The sequence below is a fragment of the Calliopsis andreniformis genome, chromosome 12 (assembly GCF_051401765.1).
Source record: "Calliopsis andreniformis isolate RMS-2024a chromosome 12, iyCalAndr_principal, whole genome shotgun sequence".
NCBI lineage: Eukaryota > Metazoa > Arthropoda > Insecta > Hymenoptera > Andrenidae > Calliopsis > Calliopsis andreniformis.
This window is the reverse complement of record NC_135073.1, coordinates 6537275-6563929: the sequence shown is the minus strand read 5'-3', so window position 1 is coordinate 6563929 and position 26655 is coordinate 6537275. Positions and strand designations below refer to the sequence as shown.

Here is a 26655-nt window from a genome sequence, read left to right as displayed (position 1 = left end):
TATTTTGAAATTTTTGCTTCAATAGTTTTTGAAAGTTATTAGTATTAGGTTATCGCAGACTTGATTTTACATGCAAAAATACGTCGAAAGTATAAAATAAAAATTTTATATTAAACGTTTAAGTTTCCTCAAGAAATGAGTACAATTTTTGATAGAGTATAAATGTACAATAATACACATACACATGCGGTATTAGGCTTTGAAAGATGCACGGCATAAAGGAAACATGTGCTTTGATCAGTGAATGTATTTACTAGAAATTACAAGTGTTCTCTTTATCCCTTGTATCCCTTAAACGCTTAAAATTGCATTTCACTTTATGCAAACTCGACTAAAATTCAAAGTAAATTTCTTCTTCAAGCAAAGCGAGATATCAACTTTTGATATTTTCAGCTAATTGTTCAAACAGAGTGATCACTTTTCCGTTTATGTTACCAATTTTGGGCCACTCTATGTATTCCATTCTGACGTAACTCTAAAATTTGGGTTAGGACGCTTATCATAAGTGGATATGTGGAAACTGTTTTAGCTTTGTTCAAGCAGTGCCATTGAGAACGTTGAGAAACACTGGTTATGCTATTACGTGTACTTCAGGTTAACGAACGCCTAGTTAAGCTGTTCGTTAGCTCTTCATTGAGCAATCGATCTGTACGATTATTCATCGCTGGAGAATATTCCTGCAGATTTCAGAGTAAGTGATGCAATAATGGAACGTGGCTGTTGTAACTTGGAAATTATTGTATACCGATCATTGTTTGGAGCAAAAGCTAAATACTGCAGTTTATCGGTATAACAGTTACCGTTGTATTTATCGTTGGAATTGACCTTAAGTTCTTATGATTGAATGTGCAAAATGCAAATGTATCACAAAATAATTTGCACCCTTTTAGGAGTTCCAGGTTTGCATTTAACAGACACCGCTTTCTATTTATTCTTACATGAAGAACTTATAATACGATTCTTATCATTAAGTAAAGAGACTAGTTAATTGGTAAATTAATACCTACATAAAAAAATATGTTTCTAAATATAGTAATGTTTAGAAACAGTGCAGTTAAAAATTTGGTATTCCTTCATGAATCTTTGAAATAACAAAAAGAAAATCGAGTTCATGATTAGTATGTATACAAATATTTTGATTAAATGAAAATACAACTTTCTCTAAGTTTCACATTTAGTGTTTTTCAGTAACTTTAAATAATATTTCTTATAACTTCATAAGTTTGTACATCTAGGATAAAATATTACCGATATAGGTACATTAAGACATTTACAAGATTGACAAAAAAAATGGAATAAAAAAATAGAATTTCCAATTTGTCTGTATATCACCTTAATGTTAATGTATAGAGTGTGCAGAAAAATTATGAAGGTCTTACCTGATTTTATTATCTCCTCGTCTTATGAAATTTGACAACATTAGAAGTTTCAAACTATACTTATTAAACACATAATTACGAAACTCATACGTATAATACGTATAATGTTATATCAAAACCTGGTTAAGTGCAAACCTGACCTGTTCAATCCAATCGCGCAATGCTAATCCAATCAAGAGCTTTCCATCTATTACTGATACTGTATATTAAGACATATGTATTACTGTTACATGCTAACAACAGTTCCTTACGTGTTTTGATGCGTATGTATGTAATTGCACACCAAATGAATTTTGTACAACTAGTTAGTTTTTAAACAAAACTTTATTATAAATATAAGAAGAAACTTTGCTGATGGTCTCTCGATTATTGCGAAAAACTTGAGCAAGGCTGCACTATGGTTAAAAATTATTGGTTGAAGACGTTGCAGGCGGATGAGCTAACAAATTTTCTTTTGGTGGAGTTTTAATAAGGGTAGGCGGTGACAATAATAATATGTGCAGTTGAAAATTTTTATGGAGAAGGGGAAAGTAAACTAACAGATTTCTGGATGATTACAGAAACTGTGCTTTCTAAAACGTGTTCTCGCGACATCTGGAGTGCAGTTGTCCAACAACCCTTAGCTAAATTTATAGTCACTTAGAAAACCTTCGACTCTGACAATACGCCAAGCTAACAGTAGCCAGGATGTGACAAACCTCAAACACGACATTCCTATTGCTCCATTTCTATCAGAAAACTGCAATTACTTTCATATTTCATCTGTATATCTTTCAGTACTAGTTAAAAAATTCATAATCCTCATGTTCGTAATTGATTAAAAAGACCAGAATAACCAAAAAAGTCCCCAAGAAGTAAACCGTTTAAGGTCCTGTGAGCCACCCTGTATTTTCTTCACTGCATCTTACAATTAAATGAAAGCAGCTCAGAATATAAACACATAAACTACAGATTCGCCAACGCCTCTCGTTCTTCAGTCCCATCATGAAAGGATTGCAGTCCTTTATCCATGGCTACTGATTAGTTATGCAGCTGCACACGAAATCTATTGCACAATATCGCCAGGCACTTGTGGGTTTTCAGTAAACCGAATGGCGACCCGTATTCGGCCGACATTTTATGGTATCGTTGAAGCGATCTCACGAAGAAACTAAAGCCTTGTCGAAACTTCAGATAATTACCGTGCAATTAGAATGAGATACACGACAGTGGAGGGAATTCGTTGTTTCATTAATCGGGCAGATGCTGGGAGATGATTGTTCCGCGTGAGAAACTTACAGCAAAAGGCAGTAAAGTAATAATATTATAAGCGCATTAAGCATTGTCAGTTCGCAGGTTCCTTTTTCCATCGCATTCCATTTCCTTTCTGTCGTGCTTGCAGCTGTGCAACATCCATGAGAAAAGATTTCACGACAATGAAAACATTAAGAGATCTATGAGCGTAAAACATCATTAATATGCACAGTCGTTATGTCGTAAAGTGTAATTTAAAGGCATTTTAGGAATCTTTGAAACATCGTAATCGGACACTCATTTATACGTAATTATCGCCACGTGCTGGTCCTAATTTAAAACTGGTTGGATATTAAGAGTTATTACTGCAAGGCGCACTTTTAAAACAATTGATAGCTGCAAACAAACTTTAAATATTATTTCACTAAGCCTGGGATTATCCGAATATTTTACTGTATTAGAATACTATAAAAAATGGCTATTGTATATTTAAAATCGATCATTAAATTACTCTATTTTATCGTCGAACGATGTTTGAAATACAGTGCTTATAATGTCAGCTTGAAATGATTTATTTGATGCTTTCAGTTATTAAAATGAAAATGTTTTATTTATGAATGAATAGAAAATAAATTATAAGTGAAATATTCCATAGTAGGTTCTATAATACTTTTAAGTACTTAATCCTAACCAAATACTATTTTCCTTTTATGTTGTTAAACAGATTTCAGAGAGAAGAAAATTATTTATTATCTATTATTATTATCTATTATTTATTATTTATTATATATTATTATCTCATTATATGTACTGAACGTTGAAATATCAGAAAAATTTGATAAGTAGATAAAAACTTAGAAAAAAGGAAGACAAGGAAGGATGTTTCTTCCCTCTAAGGATAAGAACAAGGACACTCATTAAATTTTTCTATATTTAAAAATATCTATTATATAGAATATAATTGTTAAATAAAATTGTAACTCTTAAAAATAATTTAATAATATTTAAAGATTTATAATTTTCGTGCCACTTTGTTTTGAATGTCTTTGAGGGGCGAGGGGAAAGAGGATTCCTTCACGTCATCTTGCGTCATTCTATGGAAAACTGTTCTATGGTAGCCTGTTTGATTTTGGTGTGTTACTAATTTGCGCGTCAAAAGAATTACGTCTTCGTGCTTCACGTGTGTTTACATTCAATCAAATGTAACATGTGGGTGATTGCAGATTTTTTAACATATAACTTTTATTATGATTGACAGTCCTGTAATTTATTACACTTTTTGAGCTTCAGTTCGATTTAAAACGTTCGCCGCCATGATAGTTACCTTATTTTGGTTTACTGTTGCTTTACTAATTATTAATGAAATCTGTTCTTGTTTCTGTTACAGGTAAGCATTTTATTAGAGAAGCATAAAAAATACTTCGATATTTATTATGAAAAGAAGCTTTGGTTAGTACAAGGTTCTTACAATACAAGAAGGGTAAGCACATATTAATACGTAGATATTAATATTGAGTATGTTTCTGTGCTCTAGGAATTATTAGTACATAACATTGCGATTTTTTACTATTTAAAATTAGTTGGAATAATTTTCCATAAATTTTCTTGCACTTTATCGTTTTTCTTTTCTTCTTTTATTTTGATAACAATTAAATATCTCTAATTGGCGTTTCTCTATGTTCAAATATTTGAATGCTTGCATGGATAAATGCCAGTGCTTAGGAAAAATTGTGAAACTCAGTTTTTGTCAAAATAAAGAAAGAAAACAAAAACGATACAGTTCTTCCTAAGCACTGGCATTTATTCATCAAAGCATTGAAACATTCGAATGTAGAGGAACGCTAATTAGAGCTATTCAATGAATGAAGATGTACATCTTCAGATTTCGTGAATCCATCTTTGAAAAAGCGCTTTTAACTGGATGACTCGCATTATTCGGTAGTTCCGAGCCGAGGTTTACGAGTTCTCCGATATTCCTCTAAGAGTTTCAAAGACCTCGTTCCTCATTGCGAGCTACAAGCGTTTACGACCTCTCGAAACAACATAAAATCGTTTTTGTGGCCTCATTCTGGCCACTAGCCATTGATGATCATTGGTACAGTTTTTCGATATTGTCGACCACGTATGGGCTAAAAAAGATCTCATATGCAATTTTATATTTTCTAAAATTTTAATGAATGCTTAAATGGCGCACACATTTTAAAAGGAGAAGAGCTTTTAGCTTGCGAATTTTTAATTCTTCTCTGTTAGTCTTATTTAATGTAAATATTTAAAGATAGTCTGTAATCAAAATTTTAGTTCGGAACGTATTGTAAAATAAGTATAGAAAGTTACTACTCGTCGCGTTTTGAATGTGTACTTTTATTGGTGTGTTGATTGTTTCGTATACGATTATTTTGAATACAAGTTCAGCCGAAGATGTGCAGCTCTGACTCGAAGTTAGCTGATCAGGGGTTTATTCAAATCCACTTTAACCCAATTTACGACCATGTTGTTAGTAAAGTTTTGCTGGTGTTTACATTTGCATTGACAGTCTCTGAATTGCATGAGACAACCGTATCCGAGAGTACGTATCGATCAGTAGTCATCAAACCTTCCTTCAGAATATATTGATAGCAACTAAAATTATTTAATATACGAAAATAATTTGCTTAACTAAAATAGGCACGATGAAATGCATTAAATTTAGCATTTAAATTTCACTTATTTTACAAATAAAATTTCGGCATTACAGTTAGTAGAAGAAGAAGTGCAATTATGAAATTTACAATGTAAAGTAAAATACTGCCAGACATAACGAAGTGCACTCTCGGCTACTGTAATTAAAGGCGTTACATTTCACTAGTTCTTTCATTGTTCCTAATGAATGTCCCATTTTCTCTCTCGTTATTCTATTATACGTAAACAAATTTATTTAAGAAGTTCTGTATACGAGTGTAATTAAGTCTGAAATATTCAATTTAGTTTAAACACATTTCTAATATCAAATATTTACAAATTGAAAATTAGTAAAATAGGATATAAAGCAAATTGTATGACGTAGAATTAGTAATTTATTAAAAATTTTAAATGTTACGTTACTGTTTGATTTAGAATAATAATAATAATAGTAATAGTAATAATAATACTAATAATCTTACTAGCTCACATAATTCACAATAATTTCAATCAAAAGGACAGCATCATGAAATAAACTCAAAAAGAATAAACATCGATTTAATAGGAAAAAATATTGCTGTATGTATCGTAGAGAATTACTTGCAACAGTATCATGACAGTTGAAAAATGGAAAAAGAAAATATCATAAAATTGTTTCACAGACACTATCTATAACGAAAGTTTCTAATCCTTCACTATTTTATTTCATTTAAATAGTTCATAAACGAAGCAAAGTATTTGACACAGATTGAAACAGTAAATCATCTCGTTTCATTTTAATAATCAGCATCTGATGTTATTATAGTTGGTAGCTACTGTGAGTAATATTCAAAATTTAATGAAGAAACATTTTATACGAGTCCCGCGCGATATTCCTTAGAGGATCCGACAAATGCATCTTCATCAGGAGACGTCACTGAAATACGGCGCATGTAATTAATTCGATTTTCGCGCGTACTAGTTAGACTTCTATTAGGGACAATGTAGAATAGCGCAAAGATAATTAGGAGAGTTGAACCACAGAATACCGAATGGGCATAGTTAATGAAGGGAGTTCAAAACCCACCAGTAGCAATACGACGGTGATGCTTGTGTTCATATGCATTATATGTTTGTGTAACATATTTACATTGCCACACGGGTAGGAATTCGATGTAGTAGATACACAAAATTCTATTAAGACGTTTGAATTCACATAATTGCAATATGAAGAATTATTATCGTTTAATAGTCTTTGTGAGTATTCAGAAAATTTGTTTAACAAAAACAGAATTTTTTATTATATTTTAATACCCTGTAGATGATCTAATAATATACATTATTCCTAGTTTAAATTTTTTATGAAACTGTAGTATAATAAATCTTAATTGATTCTGCAGTTTTGATATACATTTAACAGGTAGTTGTCATTTAATGATCTCTATAAATTATTAAAACTAACACACTTATTTAGCTATATTGTAAAGAGTAAATAATTTGATTTAAAACAAATAACGACCGAATTTCGTTAGAATTTCTAACATGTAGTGTGTTTTTGGTGTTTGATTTAATCGACTGTCATTACTTTTTGTTATACAATTTATAATACTCTTATTCAACCAACAAAGTACTTTGAACATCTTTTTGTACTTCTAGCTTGGTAAATTAATAAAAATTAATTTCATTCATCATGTGCTGAACAGACGAGCAATTAATGTCATATTAGTATGAAAAGATAAAACATTGAACTCAAAGTGTGAGGTTGAAATTCTTGTGATATTACAATTGTAAGAAATTGGTCTGGAGAGACTCGAGGGTATTTAATTTTGTCGAGTTAGTAAGAAAGTACCAAGGGAATAAATTAAGAAAAGGATTTGATCGAATCATGTCATATTCGAATTCTATTAAAACTTATAATCCTCCTTCGAGACATGCATGCGTATTAACGCTATAAAAGAAATAAAATTTATTTACTAAAATTAAGTTAGAGAACATTTTGCAAGTTTGATCACAATAACTTTCTTAATCAATTTTAAGGTTTATTATTGAATCAAAATAAAACTAAATTTTTTCAAAATTGTAAGTACGTATTGGCTTCTGCATATTTTTATACATTCCTCGGTGTTTAACAACAAAGAATATAAATTGTGCAGAGACAATTTAACAAAATAATTTTCCTAAGGCAAAATATTTCTCAATACACTGTTATCATGTTTTAGCGTTGCTATTTTACGAAAAACATTATTATATAGCCAAAAAGGGAGACTTCTAAAGTAAGGAATTTATATTCTATCTTACTTTAATCATTTTCTGATCAAATACGTTCCAACAAGGTATACGTGAGATAACAAAGGAGAGGGAGTTATCCGGAGAACATAATAGAATTTTAAATCATGCTGAAATTATTGAGGGGTTGTCAAGTTCCTGAAGTTGATTTGTTCAAATTTCATAGCTTCGTTTCTTGTATTAGTTCTAACATAAGGCTTCAGAAAATATTTTCAAAAAATCTAATTTTATAACGCGAAAGATCTATGTTAATTTAGTAAAATGGTTCATTTGTATTTAATCCTGCGAGAGTCACCCAGAAGAGCAAACTACTAAATATGGTCCCATTAACGCTTTCTCTGTTTTAAATAAGTTATGTCGATTTCGCTGCAATTTTTTTTTAAAAACTCTTTACTAATTCAGATTGAAAACTCTACTTAACCCATTAATCTCCAAAGTTGCGTAATCGCATCATTTAATTCAGTATTTTTTGTAGTGAATTTACATTATTATATTTTGTTTTTTCATAGTACTGTTATGAAAGGAAATACCAGAGATTAGCTTAATATTTTATTCGTTACTATTTCTCCTCTCTGATCAAAACCCTGCAACATTTTAAAAACTGAAAAAATTGGAATATCTATAGCACTAGAGTATACCAGTTGTACGTATGTCATAAACTTTTTTTGTGAATCCTTTTCATTTACTAAACGTCTATGCATATATTGCCTGTTATACAATGTCTTTCTTGTCTCAGAAAAATAATGAATAAGGTGCGTAATATATAAGGTGTATACATTTACATTTCTCAGGAATGTTGCGTTTTAAACTAAGGTTTCAAGATTTTACAAAATTCAGCAGGTTTAGTCACAGCTATATAACATGTGTCTTAAAACAAATGGAAGAAAATTTAAGGGGTTATTTTGTATGATAAAATGAGACAAAAATGAAGCACCATGAAAAGACAGTGTCAACTTTGTTTTTCGGTTATTCTTATTTATTAATAATTCGGCTGAAAAGCACCTCAGATCTTGCACTTCGTTTATAATGGACTTACGTTGAGTGGGTCAGTAGGTGACTATAAAACTGTGAAGGCACTGCAGGCGAATGAAGGGGATTGTGGGTGAGGCTACTACTAGATTATTGACCCATTGAAGACACGCCAATGATAACCTTTTACCCCCATTTTCGAACATGAATAACCAAACGTGAAGACACGACTGCAACCATGTTGTCTTTCATTTTCATCCTATTTTGTAATATAGAATCACCCTTTCAGTATCCTCACTTGTTGCTGAATACTCTATATATAAATTTGATCGAACTATTAGTTTGAAAGCTCTCGCTTAATTGAGCTCTGGTGCGCGTTTGTTAATTGGTACGTCATCAGTTGACAAGGATCAGCCGACTTCTTTTCTAAGCCAGTGTCAGAAAATCGTGGAAATATATACTGTACTGTGGAATGAAAAAAGATCAAAATGATGTATCTATTATCCAATCGTAAATAAAATTTTGCTTGCTGTCTTAATTAAAAGTTAATTTTTTTCTAAACAATTTTTGAAATACGAGAAGAAGCATGGAGTTTTTATTCTTTGCTTTCTCAAATATGTTTAAAAAAGTTTGTGAATTCCTTTTTATAGTTGTACTCATAAAATAAAAATATCCTTTTTAAAATGTAAAGATTCACGTTGGACATTCATCTTTTTCCATATTCTGTAAAACAATTGTATCATATGATATGTTATCGCAACTTGGAGTGGTCTCAAGAGAGACATTTCACCAAGTACATTTATGTTTCAAAGATTATGAAAGAATTTTTATCCACTATTACAACACCATCGGAAATATTCTTTCATTCTAATGCTTATTGTTAGTACTTACTTCCTACAACACCAAAATCAGTAAAAATGAATTTTAGAAAGTAAATAAGTCCTTCGTTCTAAGTTACTCATTATTTTTGCAGAAGGAACCAATTTCCTTTTTGTTAATATTCTGCATTAAACAGTTCGCGCGTGCCAGTATACTCAATTCATTTCCCTTCTATTCTTAATCTCCCCGAATCGCTGGTAATTATCTTCCTGCGGAAGCAAGAGCGGTAGGCGTTACTGACTAGAATTAATCAATGTTCTTCCTATAATACCGGAACAAAAGAAAATTCATTACCGTTTTGTCGCTCTCCTCATCACGCCATTGTGATCAAATGATCGTTGCTACGGTAATTACATTGTACACGACGTAAACGGGCTTGTATGGGTGGGATTAAATTCCACGAAGGGGTTCCTATTAATCGTAAGGATGTCTTCACGCCTAATTCGATTCCTTTGATCCGTGAAAAGTTAAAACTAGTGGAAACGTGCGTACAGCTGGGATAGCTGTTTGACGAGCTCGAGGCGGGGTAGCTACTCAGGTTGAAATTGGTATTTCATCTCAGAGGATTACAATTAGGTTCTTCTAATTATCACTGAAAGCTTTCGCAGTCGCGTGCTCATGAGGTAATAACGCCGCGACTCGTTCGCCAACCGTGTCGACGTCAGCTGTGTGAAAAACACTGCCACACAAAAACATGAATCTCACTAATTAAGAGAAAAGAACGTAGGATTTCCTACATCAGCAAATTACCCTGATTTGGAAACTACTTGTTTTTGCACGCGCATCCAGCATGGCTATCCATATCTATAACGTAGCTTTTGTTTTATATAGAAATGCTTCGTTAGAGGTACGAGTTTCACTGTGATCTTTGTTTTTTTAGAAGCAACCATTTATTTGTCATTGTTTGAACTCGCATTTTTAAATTTCAAAGTTCTCAACGTTTCTATTACCTGTGCAAATCAACAGTTTAATGCGTAAACATTGTATGTCTACTTTTGGTCAAGCTTGAGATTTTATAATGTAAAATCTATTCATAGTATAAAATCTCAAACTTAACCAAAAGTGGGCATACAACGTTTATACACTAGGTCATCGAAACGCTCTGGTTTTCAAAGTTTGAAAATTTCGAAATTTAAAACCTTCAAATGTCTAAACCCTCTACATATATGTATAATGTTATATTTATAAATCAAGAGTTCACCAAATGTTTAAGTATTTATATAAATTGTAGAATCAGAAATTTTTCATAAAAACAAAGTTTTCTCATTATAATTAGAATTATTTGTTTAATTAATAGTTACAAAAGTAATTAAACGTATCCAATTAAAGTAAGTACACTGAATAGGCTGCAGGTACAGCCTTTTTGGCACAGGGATCACTCACTTCCAACCTCATCTTTTATTGAATTCTATTTCGAATTTTCATTGCCTTGTTTATTCCTATTGCAATTTAACTTTATTACTCATATCAGTTCTACTTTATTACGAAATATATTTTCAGGAAATTTGAAAACTAACGTGGTATGCTATCTTTATGTCACGTGGTATAAAACAGAAATAGAACCTTCTTGACTCCAGATCAATATGTGTGCTTCATATTTCTGTTGATGATCGCTGATTACGAGGACTTCAATTAAAGAAGACAATTCCGTGTCCAATTAGAAACTAATACATCGGACCTGTCGGTCGTTCGATCGAACAAGAGCTGAACCCCTTTCCCCGCCAATGCCAGCCTTCTTTTCCCACTTACACGGAACTGCAAACAACAAACAGTCCCCTGACGATCGGTTTAATTAAAATTGTCCAACTACGATGCGTTTAGCGCAGCCATTACTTGGCCGCCCGTCTTCCCCTTCGGAGCATCCTCCTTTTCACGTTACAATTCTTGGCAGTGACGGTTCCTGGCTGTTCGCCAGGATCAACCAGCTCGCGATATGACTGTAGGAGAGGATGCATCCGGCTGAGATAACGCAATTAAGACTTTTGCTCGGAAATCTCGCGACGTCCGATCCATTCTTGCTCGCCTCGGTTTCTTAAATCCTCCACTTTCCCGAGGCAGCTGCCACCTTTAATTTCTAGCACGTTTTTCAACAAGCGAAACAAAAGGTTTCTTCTTATTTCTCATCGTCAGCACGGGTATGAGATGCTTTCAGTGCTTAAGCAGATTTCCTGGGTATTTCTTTCTAGGCTTGCCAAATTGTTTACCACGCCCTACGAGTACTTGGCCCTTTGTTCGACGACTGCTTTCTTTCTTCATTGTCAGGTGGATTTCGGTATTACTTCGACGAAATTATTTGAAACTAATTTGATAATTAGATCGTTTTATTGAAGATACAGTGACACAACTGTGTTCAGAGCTCTTAGGTGTTTGTAATAATTATTCTACTGTATTTTCTTCTTTTTCTCTCATTTTTGGCGCTTTCAATTAATCTCTTGCTTTATACATTTTATTTAGGTTTTAAGCTAATTTAAATACAACAAATATACAGAGTGTCACAGATTTAAGGTGCAAACCTTTGTCAGTATCTTCTACAAGTGTAGACAAGAGAAAAATATTATATAAACAAACTATGAAATTCTAATGTTCCATTTTGTCAGTGGTTAAATAATCATGTTCCAGAAATATGGATAGGTCGAACAGGGCTAATATGGTGGCCTCCAAGATCACTCGATTTTTGTCAATGGAGAACTTTGAAGGAAAAAATGTATGCAACAACAATAAATGCGCGTGATGAACTAGCACACAAAATAAAGATACATTTACAGAAATAAAGCAAAATACAAATGAACTTCGTACTCTGACAAATTCTACTGAATCGTTGTGAATCTTGCATCACTAATGGTGGTGGTCATTCCGAAATGGAATGTTAGAATTTCATGTTTTTGTTTATAACTTTCTAATAAAGCGTTAACCCATGTTCATGTAACATTTTTTTTATCTGCATCTGTAGAATCTGCTGACAAAGATTTGCACCCTAAATCTGGGACACTCTGTATATATAAATTAGTTATGCAAAATTATCTGTTCAAACTAACTTTAGATTAGTATCTACTATTAGCTACTCAAAGATTCTATAATTTCTCCACTTCTGCTAACTTCGGCAATATGTCTGCTGCAATATTTGGAACATAATTTGTATCATAACTGTGACTGGTTTTAGAGCAGTGTAGGTCACGTTAGGTTAACAATATTTCTACAAAAATTAGATAATAAATGAAAAAATTGCGAATTTTTTGCACTCGTACCACTATGTTTCGTTTACAATAAAGAGGATGTAATGATCTCATTAGATTATGCTATAATTAGACTGCAGATTTTTATGTATTTGTGGAATATTTAGATGTGCAAAAATATACAAAGATATGTAACAAATTAAAAATGAAGTAGGTACATGTTATTTTTTTAAAATTGTGATTATGAAAATATCCGTTTGCATAATTTTTCACTGCCTAATTAAAAAGTATTGAACATCATACGAGCTGACAGCCATCTCTTGTCCATTTTTTTAGTGGAGTACAGCACCTCGTTAGTTTCAAACAATCGAAAATTTTTTATCACTTTTAAGTGTCATTATTTAAAATATAATCACAGAATTTTTGAAATTCGGATGATTAACAAAAATATAGTATGTACTTAAACTGTATGTCATATTCAGACTAACGTTAACTAAGAATCTTAAACACGTTTTTTAAAATTATTTTATCATCTGATTTTTAGTCTCATTATTTGGTTTTGTTCTGTGTCTAAATATCACTAATCATGTCAACCCAAAATGTAGAATCTAAAGCAATTGAATTTATCCTTTATTTTGTGTTACATTGATTTAATAGATACGTTGTATTATAACTTTCAACATTTCCTTTCAGTGAAAAATATAGTTTTGCTTAAATAATTAATTTATTTAGTTCGTCTAAAAATTCATTTCTTTTTGTCATATAATCAGCATTATTAATATTTCACCGATGTTATCAATAAGCTCAGGTTTATCAGCAACATGTCGATATCGAATCGTTGCTCATTAACAGCATATCTGGCTGTAACTAGACTCAAGTTCCAGAGCCACAGCGATTCCAAAGCTCCACCCAAAACCGCTGAACTATTATGTTACTTCAAAGAAGTCTGATGTTAAGGGTGTTCAATATGTACAAACAAGCGAAATACGAGCTTCATCGTTGAATATCTCACTAAGTATCAAATTTGTGATAACTAAGCATGATTCAAATATTTGTCGGTTCGTTATCTACTTGTAACATTTAATTAAAATTAGTATGGAACGTTTTACACAATTTCTTTGGAAGCTTTTAGAAGCCATTTGCGATTAGTATGGATGTTTTACAGTATAGTTTATGGGTAATAGGTTTCACAATTATGTTAGCGTGTCACTCTGATATCTGACAATGAGAATATTAGTTTCAATAAACATTGAGTCTAGTGAACGTTTATGTATGACTCTAAGAGGATCACATAATGCAATGTTCAATTCTTTTTATTAATTCTACGTACCTATTTGTCAGAGTTCCATGATCATCTTGAATTCTTTCAATTAGTATCAAATTTTTCTAAATGATTACTATAATTCGTACTGAAAAAATTACCGATTTGATTTGTAAATGCTTCTGAACAACTTTTACGAATGTGTATAACTATTGCCTGATATGTAATGAAAAGTTGGGAGGTTGTCGAAGCATTAGAGATAGCAAGTAAACTTTAGTGCTTTCGATTTTCATATAAAATTCTGAAGTCTTAGGGAATGAAAATAATACAAATTCTACAGCTCTAGGTTTATTTAATTTTCTTCTAATTATGTAACATACTTTTACTCACTGGTAGCTAATAATAAGTGTCTCATATACTACGTAATTATCAACTTATATTAAGCCTAGGCGCTCACCACCGACAATTGTGTGGATCTAAAGGCTAATTACAAATTTAATAAAATTGTATGTATCAATAGTGTGCTGCATATAATTTATTACGTTCTATTTCGACAGCGACTCAATTGACAACCACGTTCTATTTTATAATTTTGTGTGAATTCGGTTAAGTTAGAACTGTCAACTAGTTTTCCAATTATCCATATGTTAAATCTTTATATAGTGTGGTCCATTCCAATTATTCCTCTGTCCTAATTCAACGAATAGTAATTTTGAGAGTAAATGGGTAAAATAAATGTCGTGTCCTTAATCACTTTCCCAAATCCTATTCACGTCTCCATTGAATTTCAAACGTTATTAGTCTTCTATTGCACTTGGATACGGTAATCTTTCTTTCGGATGTTATTCGTAGTCAGTCAGATGGAAATGTTTTTGATATTTTTCTTGTATCTTCTGTTTTTGATACTACCAGCAACATGAAGTCAATAGTTAGATTTACAGCAGTTTTTGACGTTGTAAATTTTGAAGCAGCTCTTTTACTTTCACTACTTTTATTGAATCTGATTGTTTGTTTTTTAATTCAGAAAAAGCTTCTTTCCCACGAACTGTTTTGTCAACTGAAAAACAGTTTTGTTTTTATTAAAATTTCATTTATAAAGTTGGAACTTCAAAGTAAAATGGATTTCAAGATAGTTTCAATTTTTCTAAGTATTTTTTCTTTCATTTATACTTCATTAGTATCTGAATTCACACTTCTGTGGATTATGACGTTTCTGATGCCTCTGTTATTTATGTAGGAATGTAATTTTTTAATTAAAAAAATGTTTACTAATCTACGTAATTAAAAAAGTTGTAAACAGTATTTATATTCTTTCATTAACATTAAAATTGTGAACATTGTTTTAAGTTCAAAAATGTAACACTGTTTAGGGCAAATAACTGTTTAAATTATAAAAAAAGAGAGAAAAAAGGGAATTTTTTTGGAAGCAATCTTTAAGACTTTGATGTCACCAATATCTTCTTTCTGTTTCAGTATGGAATTGTACATATATTTTGTTTATAATCTTATAAAGGGTAAACAGATACTACCTATAGTAAAATCGACAAATCGTACAATTGATATAATACTATTCTTCACGCGACCACTTTGCTTTTCTAAAATCTTTAAAGCTTTGGATATATACCTATCTGGAATCTGTTTGTGATGCAGTTTCTCTCTTGAGAATCGAACCAAATCTCATATTCTTCCGCGTCTCATGTAGTCTTCCAATAATTTTTTCCCCGTGGGAATAGAATGCCGAGGGTATCGATTTTTGCATGCACTTCATCTTCTCCGACCTTTTACGACTTTGCCACTTTTTGGATTTTACACTCGAAAGTTTATTACAGAGATTTTTATGATTAGAAACTGTAGGAAAATGTGAGAGTGAGAATTCGAAGCGTGGAACATTTTAGATTGAATAACTTTTTAAAGTTATACTTGTACAATATTAATTAAATAATAGTGTATGGATTTTATCAGGTATCGATAGTGTTTTGACTCATAATGTTGAATTAACATCTTACAGTCGAAATAACTTGTTATAGATTCCAGAAAAGTAGCAGTCAATAAAAACGTAGGTAGTATAACTTATGTTGTCATTATTATACATATAATTGATTCATGGTTAATAAATATGTAATATAATTGCCTATAAAGTTAAGTTATGAAGTGTAATTACAGGGGATAGAACACAGAATAGATTTATTATGTTAATTTGTACTGTTTATTCATTTACAATGTTTTCAATCAAGAAACTATGCATATATATATAAACTATTTTTATTAAAATTGATATTGAAATAAGAGCACACTTTTCAATTATTTTCAAAATTAAGAGGTAATTACAAATGTGTGTAATGAATTTCCTCAGAGATTTCAACAGATTTATTTGCTCGTTTCATAAGTAGGCACCTAATTAAAGAAGTAACGTTATTTTTAAGACTCGTTAAGTAATCTGTTTTAGTAGTAGTAGTAGGTAATAGAGTTTCTCACAAACCAAAGTGATTAACCTTAGCAAAAATAGTATACTTGAAAAGAATTCACAAAGTTGCAAATACTGTTTCCCACAAATCCCTCTTGAAAGAGAAACAAAATGATTGCAGGGCACCTTATCGTTCTACAGCTTCAATTTTTAAATTAAATAATTGTTGCCAATCGGTGCCCTTATATCTTAGACCTGTGCCAGATAGTCTCTCATTTCATGCTGATAATGAAGCCAGGAAGTTTCGTCGCAATCGGTGCATAACATTTCATGCTGTTCCCTCATAAGCGTTCAGGTCATCAGCCAAAGAAATGAGCAGGAAAAAAATTCCCCTAACTAGCAGAGCCAGTGAAAGTTCTTCCAAGTTGATACCTACTTTTTTACACTCGCTATGGAGCGTGAATCAGGATCTATTAACACCTTGACTGTTTTCATAATTATGGTCGGAGAGAAAAATTTATCAAACAGAATTACACAGCAGAGGATGAATTATGATAGCAATTTAATAAGTAAAATCACTTCTGATACATTATTGACATTTCTGCCATTACCTGATTTTCTAAATTGTACTCTCGAAAATATTTTAAGCGTGCTACTAGATCATATTTCCTTGATTTGATGTTTCCAGAATAATTCATTTAAAATGTCTATCCACATTATATCTCCAATGAAGCGTCCAGAATAATTCTCTTAAAATATTTATTTTGGAAACTAAATCGATGTGAAGCTTATATTCGAGGTAGATTGATTAACACTGTATATACTATTTGCAGCGCCAGATCCATCGATTGTAACATTTTTGGAACTTACTGTCTGTCATTTGATTTAATAACCGCGATACATTACCTTAAATTTCAGGAAATGATGAGAATTGCGTCCTCTTCAATATTCCTTCTATTTAACGAAGTAAAATGAAATTGCAAGAAGTCAGATTAACTCAGTACAGCCTTCTTGTAACTTCCTTTCCTTGAATATCAGCTCACGAAAGCAACGCATTTTCAGTCAATTTCTGAAGCTTAGGGCAACGTAACACGGTTATTAAAAGTGTGTACGTACGTGCTTAATTCAAAATAAAGTTTTTCAATGAATTATTCATGGAACTTGATTGTCACACTGCATATTGCATGAAGGTACAGAAGACTTCATTCGAAAGTATTAAACTGTTTTAGGAACGGTCGTACAATTTTTGCAATCGTTGCTATTTCATAATTACTGTAATAGTATAAAAACTGTATCGTTTAATCAAATTGAATCGTTAAATTCATTTTCTGCTTGCATGTAAAAAAGTTAACCACATTTACCATTTTATTATTTAAAGTGATGTCAACATACGTTAACTCTTTAACGTCCTGAAAAAAAAAGAAAATAAGAAAGATCGTGTTAACCTATATTGCACAAATGTAGATTTATATAAATTGAGATTAGGTTTAGACACAATTTTAACAATTGGAAACTACAGATAGAGAGAAACATATAGAAACGCATCAAAGATTTGAAAATTAAAGAATTTTAAAGCTCTATATGTTTGAACGCTCAAAATTGTAAAGTTTGAGAAGTTAGAGATTTTTATCTATTTTATATAGTTAAGCATTTGAAAGCTGTGTGAATATTTCTGTACCTAAAAACCAACGTGGCCAAGTCTTTGTTTTATTTTTTAGGAGAGCCAAAAAATAAATACGATTACCCATTCCTTAACATAGTATTTGAAGTTGTTCATACTTTCAAATTTCCTCTACTTATAACGTAACTTCACTAAATCCCTGTAATTCAAATAAAATTAAGAGAAAGAATAAGACCCTGAGAAAAGCTTAATTTTGAAAAAAATGGATCCAGGTTAATCTAGCTCTCAAGTACAAACTTAAAAGTGGAAAAATGAAAAATTCATGTTTGAAATATTTCAAAATGATGATCCTACTACGTTCCTCCGATATTTATTGACCCACTAAGGGTTGTTTCTCAACAATTTTCTCAACTTAGAAAAAGATATAAAGAAACTACTGTCATTATCTACATCTCTAATTCCTTGATATTATACTAAAAGCTAATTAGTCGTATTCATAATGACATACTGTTGGTTATCATTATATCGTCCAAGGTTTTCAAGAAGAACGCAACATGGATAAAATTTGGAAATTAAAGAATTTAAGAATTTAAAATCGCTCGTATTGAGAAAAGATGTAAAAGATTGAGGTCCTTGAACGACACCTACTTCAGTATACTAAGAATGAGAAAAAGTATTGGATTGATGAAAACCCGAGGACAGTCAGAGGATGGTAATAGAAGAGCCCTTCAGATTCGGAAGTGTGGAGCCATTTTGTATCCCGAGATTCATTGTTCGCCGCAGCTCGAGCAACCCGTGGGCTTAAGCTATGTATTAGCGAGACCACCAGCAGGACGCCATATAAATGCTCCGGAAGGTTGCTCTTCCCTGTCCGACCTTATACTGTCCAGAGTCGGAGTTGTCGGGTCGCGTGTTACCATGTCACAATACCCTTGCGTTCATAGAAACCTGTGCTTCCCATAGTCGAAGACGTTTGTTGCTGGCAGAACGACTGCTCCGTCTGCCACAGGTAGATGGAATTATTTGACCACATTCAGTGGATTGAACAGCTTCATTTATTTATTATTTGGCGGTTTGGATATTTTTAGTGTGGTGTTATGAATAACTGAGCATTGCTTAATCGAAGAATTAATGATTTCAGAAGTCGGTTATTGAAATAGGTCGCGCGTACATGTTAGTGTGTTTTATCGTTTATTTTTTATTGTTGATGGGTTAGATTGTGAAATTCCAGAAGTTATTAAAAAGTTGCATTTTCAGGATGCATGAATTTTGAAACGTAATGGTTGAATGTATTTTCGATTGCTGTGTTGAATGAGCGTAATATAAAGCACGTGTAAATAAAGAAAATTAATTTCGTATAGAGAAACACTAATAAAAACACTGTAAATGCATTTTTGATGAAGTTTTGAAAGTTATGATTTTGAAGAATAAAATACAAAATTCATCGAATAGAAGATTCTGATGCTTGGGCATCATATTAATTAAAAATTGGCTAAGTTTTTGTTCGAGGGAATTTCTCGTATATTAAACTATTAAAATTTCATAATTCATGTTTTTTCACAAATGAACAAGTAGAACTGAAAAAATTAACATTTATGATCAAATTCACCTCTAAAAACACAAAGATTGTCAAAAAATAATTCTGAATAATGATAATTACTTATTATAATATCCTAAATTTAATACAGTGGATGACTGACATGTTTTCTTTCCCTGTAAATAATTCAGGTGTATCCTCACTTACGAAATTTTCAACATAAGGTCTTTTCCCGCGCGGATTATTACAACTGGACACGTGTCCCCTAATTTTCATACTAGATTTACCAAAAAAGAGTTACTTGAATAGGCGACCTGGGTACTGTGACCTTTCCTTGTTAGCACTAATTGTATGGATTGCAATATAACTGCGTACTTATTTCAAGATGCTCGCTTAATGCAGGTCTAGTAGCATTGAAGACAAGTCTAGTAACTTCTGGGCACAGATATCAGGCGACTGTGTCTAATTACACCAAAACGAACTCTGTAATTTAAAATTGTCATTAACTTTCAAGTTTTGACAGAATGAAAGAAAATAATTTTTAAGGAAAAGTTAGTAAAGCAAATAGCAGGTGAAACTACTTGTGATATAGAACGCAATCTTTTCTTTACTTTGGTCTTATGTAATTAATGTGCTTCTTTTAAATGTCCGTCATGTGCAAACATGAAATTTCAGAAACAGAGCGGAACTTCTCGGAGTGGAAATGTAGGAACAATGTATATAAGGTAAAGAACCATACTTCGTATTACTTAATTAATTTAAACCTTAACAGTTGATACGTTATTTCACACCACAAATGTGATGGTCACTAAGAGTGCTCTTTCAATTGATAAGGATTAATTAAGAACACTAAGTATTAAAGCTCTAACATACTGCACATGTTAATTCCTTTTACTTTAAATTTGCTATTTTCGGAGCATAAATGAAGAGAAATAGTTGTCTCTTAGAATAACACAGATCTACTTACCTTACATTTTAAATAAAGAAGATTTAATAGTATGGGCTACTTCAAATGCTATATTAGAAAATGGGTGATCCCTCTAGTTTTTCTACCAAAAAATAACGAAAGAGACGTCAGGTTTGCCCTCAAGTAGAGCCAGTCGTCAACCACAAGACTCCCCGTGACCATTGCTCAACATGTACCATCATTCACGCGTCAAGCGCCATCGTTACTGGTCGATCAATAAAGCAATCAGCGACTAAAGTGCAATAATATTTCTTTGACAATAATTTAAATATCGCCTCCCGTGTGCCTTGACCGATGCAGTATCGACAACAGCGGCCACTGCAATAACCCACTCGCTGTACCCACTTTCCCGGTAACTGTAATTAAACGCACGTGTCATTGGGAACGATAACGCTTCGCGATATGTTGGCATCGCGCAGCGGATCCGGTGGGAACGTCGCATCCGCTTCAAGATAATTGTGAGCGATCGCTCGTTACGAGCGTCGTTAACCACCGGGAAACGCTATTGGTTCGAAGGGTGCTTGTCATTGCAGACATTAGCTGATGATGCTTTACTGCTTTCCTCCTGCTTCGCAGTCGGCCTGTATCGCTGGCCTCTAATGACGTCCCGCGTCATCAGGACGATCGTTAATCCCGCGACGGAAAGAATCCCTCGGACGGCTACCAACACCTGGGCACATTGATTGATCGGGCTACTCGTATATCGAACAGATTCGCTTCTTCTTTATTGCGTCTGTTCAATCTGAGGATGATTTCTGTTTACTTCAGCGGTTGCTTGAGGTCCCTTGGAGATTTTAATTAAATGATTGTTATTTTCGAGTGTTTTATGGGATTACCAATGGTGGGAGTAAATAGAATTATTTTTCTGGGGGAGGTTTTATTATTGTACGGGGAAGATTTAATGATTTGTAATTTTTTGGACGATTTAAAGTTGTTTTTCAATTTATTAACTATTTTTCTGCAGTTATGGCTTTTCTTCTGGGAAAAATTGTTGAATTTAAAATAAATGTAGATCATATTCTTAAACGAAAACCTAGTCACATTTACTGAATACTATGAACTTTTATAGATAGACAATAAGTACCTTTGTGTAGCGTAATTCAACGAAATCATTATTTCTTACCATTTACGAAAAGAACCACTTACTATAATCACAATAATTCGTGAAATAAAAATGTTATTGTAATAACATAATTTAGCATAATAACCTAATGATAAATGGCAGGAAATATTTTTTCATTTGCATGCGTACATAAAAATTTTAATTTTATTTAAGAAACTATATTAACAGAGTTACTTAAGGTTTCTTCTTAAGATTTTAATAAATTAATTTATTCTCTGGAAACTGGGAAAAGCACGAGAATTGAATCGTCTACCGTGTGTATTTAAAGAAAGCAGACTATCATGTTGCAGCTAATACCTTCTATGTACATATTGATTACAAGATTGTGCAGTGAAGTACATTACACGTTTAGCTTGACACATTTATTCGTAGGCTTAAGTGAATCTTTTTTAAAATAAAATATTGTTTTTTCTTTGCAAACGATTCTTTTTATTCGTAATTAATTAGACATTATTCAAAGTAGAATGTGTTTGAATAAAGCTCAACTTAGATTTGATTTTAATATTTTTATGACACATAAATTTGTAGAAGAAATGAGTGCAATTTTATAATACTAACTATGATTTAGATTTATTATTTCGTGTAATATTCAATGTAACATAACAATTTACAACCTGGCGAGAAAATCAATAATTTTACACAGTAAAATGTTGTAAGTAGTATTAAAAAGTGCAGAGTCAGACTCGTGAAATTGTTCTAGGGTTAGAGTTGCGCATGTTATGTACGAGCACCTCTCACAGTGGAAATTTGGTTGCGTACCTCACACGGCAACTTAACTTTGTACGAGTTGTTTGAAAACGGTAGACGTGGAGGATTTATAAAGCTAACTTTATTAGATAGATTCAGAATAAAACTGACGCTGACCAGGTGATGGTATAAGTGGCACGTAATGTGCATTTTTCAATATCTACTGTGGATTGTATTGAAACTTCTTGTTAGTGATTTAATTTTCCAAATTATGTAAACTAAAATGGACAGATTTATCAAGCTACATAATTGATAAATCCATCAAGTAATATTAAATTAGTTAGAAAATTTTATCCACCTTTTAATCGGAAGTCTGAATAAAATAAATTTGTTATTGATCAAATTAATTTATTATTTAAATTTAATTGGCATTATATTTAAATGTCATCCAAAGGTCATTACATAATAGGTTGCTGAATTCGTTTTTTCATCAGCTATAACACTACGAAGTCAAAAATACATGGTGCTATTTAAAAAAGTCAATATGAATAATTTTTTATCGAATGAAAAGGTTTTTCGAAATTTTTACTGTTGCAGTTTGTTGTTATCACAGTATCGAATAATTTTCGTTTGATACATTTTTTTCGTCAGCTTGACGTAAATGCCTGGAAAATCGTGGCGACCGTTACGATGGACACTGTACATGTGTGTATTCAGATTGTAACAAAATACCGAAATTTTAAATTGACAGTGCTACAGTCACTCTGTGAGAACAAAATATTTCCCTGAAACATGTATTCTGTCATACAGGTGGACATTTGTTACATAGATAGTGCTTACCCAAGCATTAAAGGAATTCGTCCACTGATTCAGTTTTATTTAACTTGGGTATTTGTTTCGACAAGTTCCAAATAACATTACAACAAAATCACGCAGCGAATTTATTTCAGTATTGATCAAGTTTGTCTTAATAATTGTTAAATTGATGAAAATGTATATGACGTAACAAGTTAGTATTGCGATATTCTGATATTTAATTACTCTCCTTTTTCTCGAATAAACATCGCGAACTGCTGTTAAATTACAAAGTAAGAGTATCAATTAAAATAGATATGGTTTACCTTGCAACTGTGTTTACTTAGTACAAGCTCTTGTTTTCGTACACATGTTTGCATTGCAACATTTGTTAACATTTTTGTCGGTTGAGAAATATTCTGGACCTAGCTTTACTTCTGTTTGTAATATGATTAATTCAATGAACGTACAACTGTAATTAAAATATACGTTAAATGTACTTTGTTGGTAAAAGGAAATATTTTAATGTGTTTTGTTTCTCAGATTTTGGTGATTTTATAGTTCAATTCTTTGCTTCACGATTTTTCTTAACGTGTAAGAAGCTTAAGTTATTGAGAAGTTAAATATAGTTATTTTATAATATAAACAAATTATTGAAGATAATAAAAAGTTGATTTATGACGAAAAATAAATGAAATAAAATATTAAGCATCCTAGAGTTGAGTTACAGATGATAAAGTTAATTAATGTCAGAATTTCTCTATTCAATTTTGGATCAGTCATATAGCTTGACTGATTATTAATTAGGTAACTAATAATAGATAAATTAGTGTAGGTATTGATTAAAGAATTTTCTACTTCCTTTTTAATTCTTGCACTGCCTCTTAAGCGTCTAAGAATAAAATAAAAATAAAGTAGAAAGAAGGAGCTTTTTGATGGAAAATAGAGGAATCTGTCACTGTTTCTAAATATAAAAAAATGGAACTGTCAATGGTCCCACATTGATGTAGTATCTACTATTGTAAGCAATACAATAGCGTAATGCAATAGAGCAGTACAATGAGCTAATTGCTTCGTTGACAATGCAAGGAGTTAGCTACCGTGACAACATCTACTCTAATATCCGGGACATTATTCCTTCCTACAGTAATTCATTACCATTAGATCAGAAAATTAAAACAAAAATCAATTTCTATAACCTGTTTTTGAACACATGTACCTATAGCTGTAAGGGAAAACGACATAGATCTCATATTTCTATTTTTATACTTGCATCTTATTATCATATCGTTCTTCTCAAAAAAGAGTTCTTTTAATTCAGTCTGCTTCTGTCATGTCTCAAGCTCAGTTTCTTAAAAATGTGACTCGCGTTTCTTTCACTTATAAGCTGTGGATGTAGCAACTTCAAACAACACTGCCAAATGTAAGTTTCATAATTTATACACATTTTCCTATTCTGCCTTCGTTATCCTCCACCTGAAATACTACGTTATGTATGCGCATCCGACACAAGCAAAATGAGGTGTGAGGAGGTGCAGGGGGACAAAGTCGCATAAGGAGGTACGGTGTTTCAACAGCACTGCCTTAAATGAAATATTAATGTCGTTTCTGCGTGTAATTTCGATTCCAGCGGTATTCGGTCGGTTGTTCTGCGATTCGCTAACGACTTTCAAATCACTGGTTTCCACAAATTGTTTCCTCTGACTAAGCCAGAGGCACGAGAGATGGATTTGTAAAGGTTTTTTTATTTCTAGTTTCGTAAAAACGAGATTTTCTGTATTTCTTTTTTATTAAAAATCTTGTGAACAATTTAACGTACAGTGACTTACGAATGTGTTAAATTTACACATTCAATTATAAAAGGTTTTTTATATTTTGTAGCTAAGTTGAGGAAATTGTACAAGAGTTAATTGTAAAAGTTAACCATGATACTGATAAAAAAACAATACTTAGTAATTTTTGTAATTAATCAATGTTTGTACTTTTGACTAGGATGGGAGAACAAGATGTAGAAAATTCAAAATTCTTTAAAATATGGGTAATGTCGTCCACTGAAGAAACACCTTCCTAATAATTAATTCAGGAACTTATGAACTTTTAAAATTATGTTTGTTCAAGTATATGTATTCATTATCTTTTACCCTGTGAATATTTTGGAGATATTTTACTAAACTTTTTTTACTATCAAGATTCACTAAAAGACTAGCCTCTCTTAGCTATATAGATTCTAAACAAAGTACAATAGAAACGCAATTTGTCTTCCTAAATATTTGCGCTTTCTAATTTTCTTTATTACCACCTTTTATTACATTTACTATAAGAAATAGGTATCACAGGTAGTGATATTAAGTGCTTCACCCTATATTAATTGCACATTTACTACTCTCGTCGAGTACCATAAACACCTAACCTCACACACTTTCTTCATATCCTCCATAATAAAGGATCAAATCTTGAAAAAAATTCTGAACAACTATTTTCCTCTTATTCGTCGTATCAAACGACAGGTCGACGTGTATACAGTTTCATACATAATGTAGGTGAACTCGTACATATCACGTCACGACCTTTTTGCGCGGGAATATAAAATTCACCACGGTGTCTTTCCCTGTCCCGCCAGACTTTTGCCTCCCCTTCCATTACCCCTTTCCATAGGACGCTCGAAACTCGATTTCTCCCAGCAGAAGATTTACGAAATCCCTACTGCCTCCTCTACTTCGCATCCCTCGCCCCCTTCGGCCGTGTTCCTCTTCGTCGGTCCGCATCTGTCAGCGTCGGAAGGAAAGTTCCTCTGAAGCAAGCTGCATGCAAATTTACATGGGTCCTCTCTGTCACGCCCCCTTGCACGCAAAAATGCGTGCATAGCCTGTGTTTCTCTTGTACCTACCTATTTTAATGCGTGACACTCCACTAGACGGATTTATGAGAGGACTCGCGAAATAGAAGCACCTGGAACGATTGCTTCCAAGTGTGCTAAGTTGTTATTTGCCAGTCAAACATTGCTTCCGTTGTTTCTCTTGGAATTCTAGCTTTCGAGAGGATTATTCTTTATTTGGTCTCTGTTCTCCCGGACTGGCAATCTGTTTTTGTGGAATACTGGAAGCAGGCATCGATGATTTGTAGTCTTGTCTTGAAATGTACTGAAGAATTAAAGTGATAGACGGTATAAATATCAGAAATGGAAGTTTGCAATACCTGCCTGTGTTTACTGTTGTGGATTTTGAGACACAACAGTCTTAGAAAGATAGATCAATTATTTTAATGGCACTTCTAATATTTATCACCGTGCTTGATACGGATCTTGAACACTTTTTCATTAAGCTCTCAATGGTTCTCGACGAGTTCTACTCATTATGGGGAAACTCAAATACAAAGTACTACGTGAGGGGTTAGAAAAGGAATATTTAATGTTTTAGAATTTACTAATGAAGGTAGGTGAGGTATAATTTGATTCGACTATAATTTGATTAATGTATGAAATCTAAAGAAACATATTACATATTGGAAATGGTATTACGTAGTAGTATATGTGAAATACATTTTTGAGATGTTACACTGTAAGAAAATGCAGTTTAAAGAAAAACGATTTTTAGACTCCTGCAAATAAGAATACTCTCTCAAGTTATAATAACTTTAATTTTTGTACGTAATAAGTATCACAATTAAACTGACCATTTCATAATATTCAGCAAAATTACAAAAAA

General features: G+C 32.2%; 1 protein-coding gene across 1 annotated transcript in view; it reads left to right on the top strand.

The window, feature by feature from the left end:
• Nucleotides 1-26655, top strand: part of Invadolysin (leishmanolysin-like peptidase, invadolysin) — a 274526-nt gene that overhangs the window by 47785 nt on the left and 200086 nt on the right. The gene's annotated exons all lie outside the window — the stretch shown is intronic.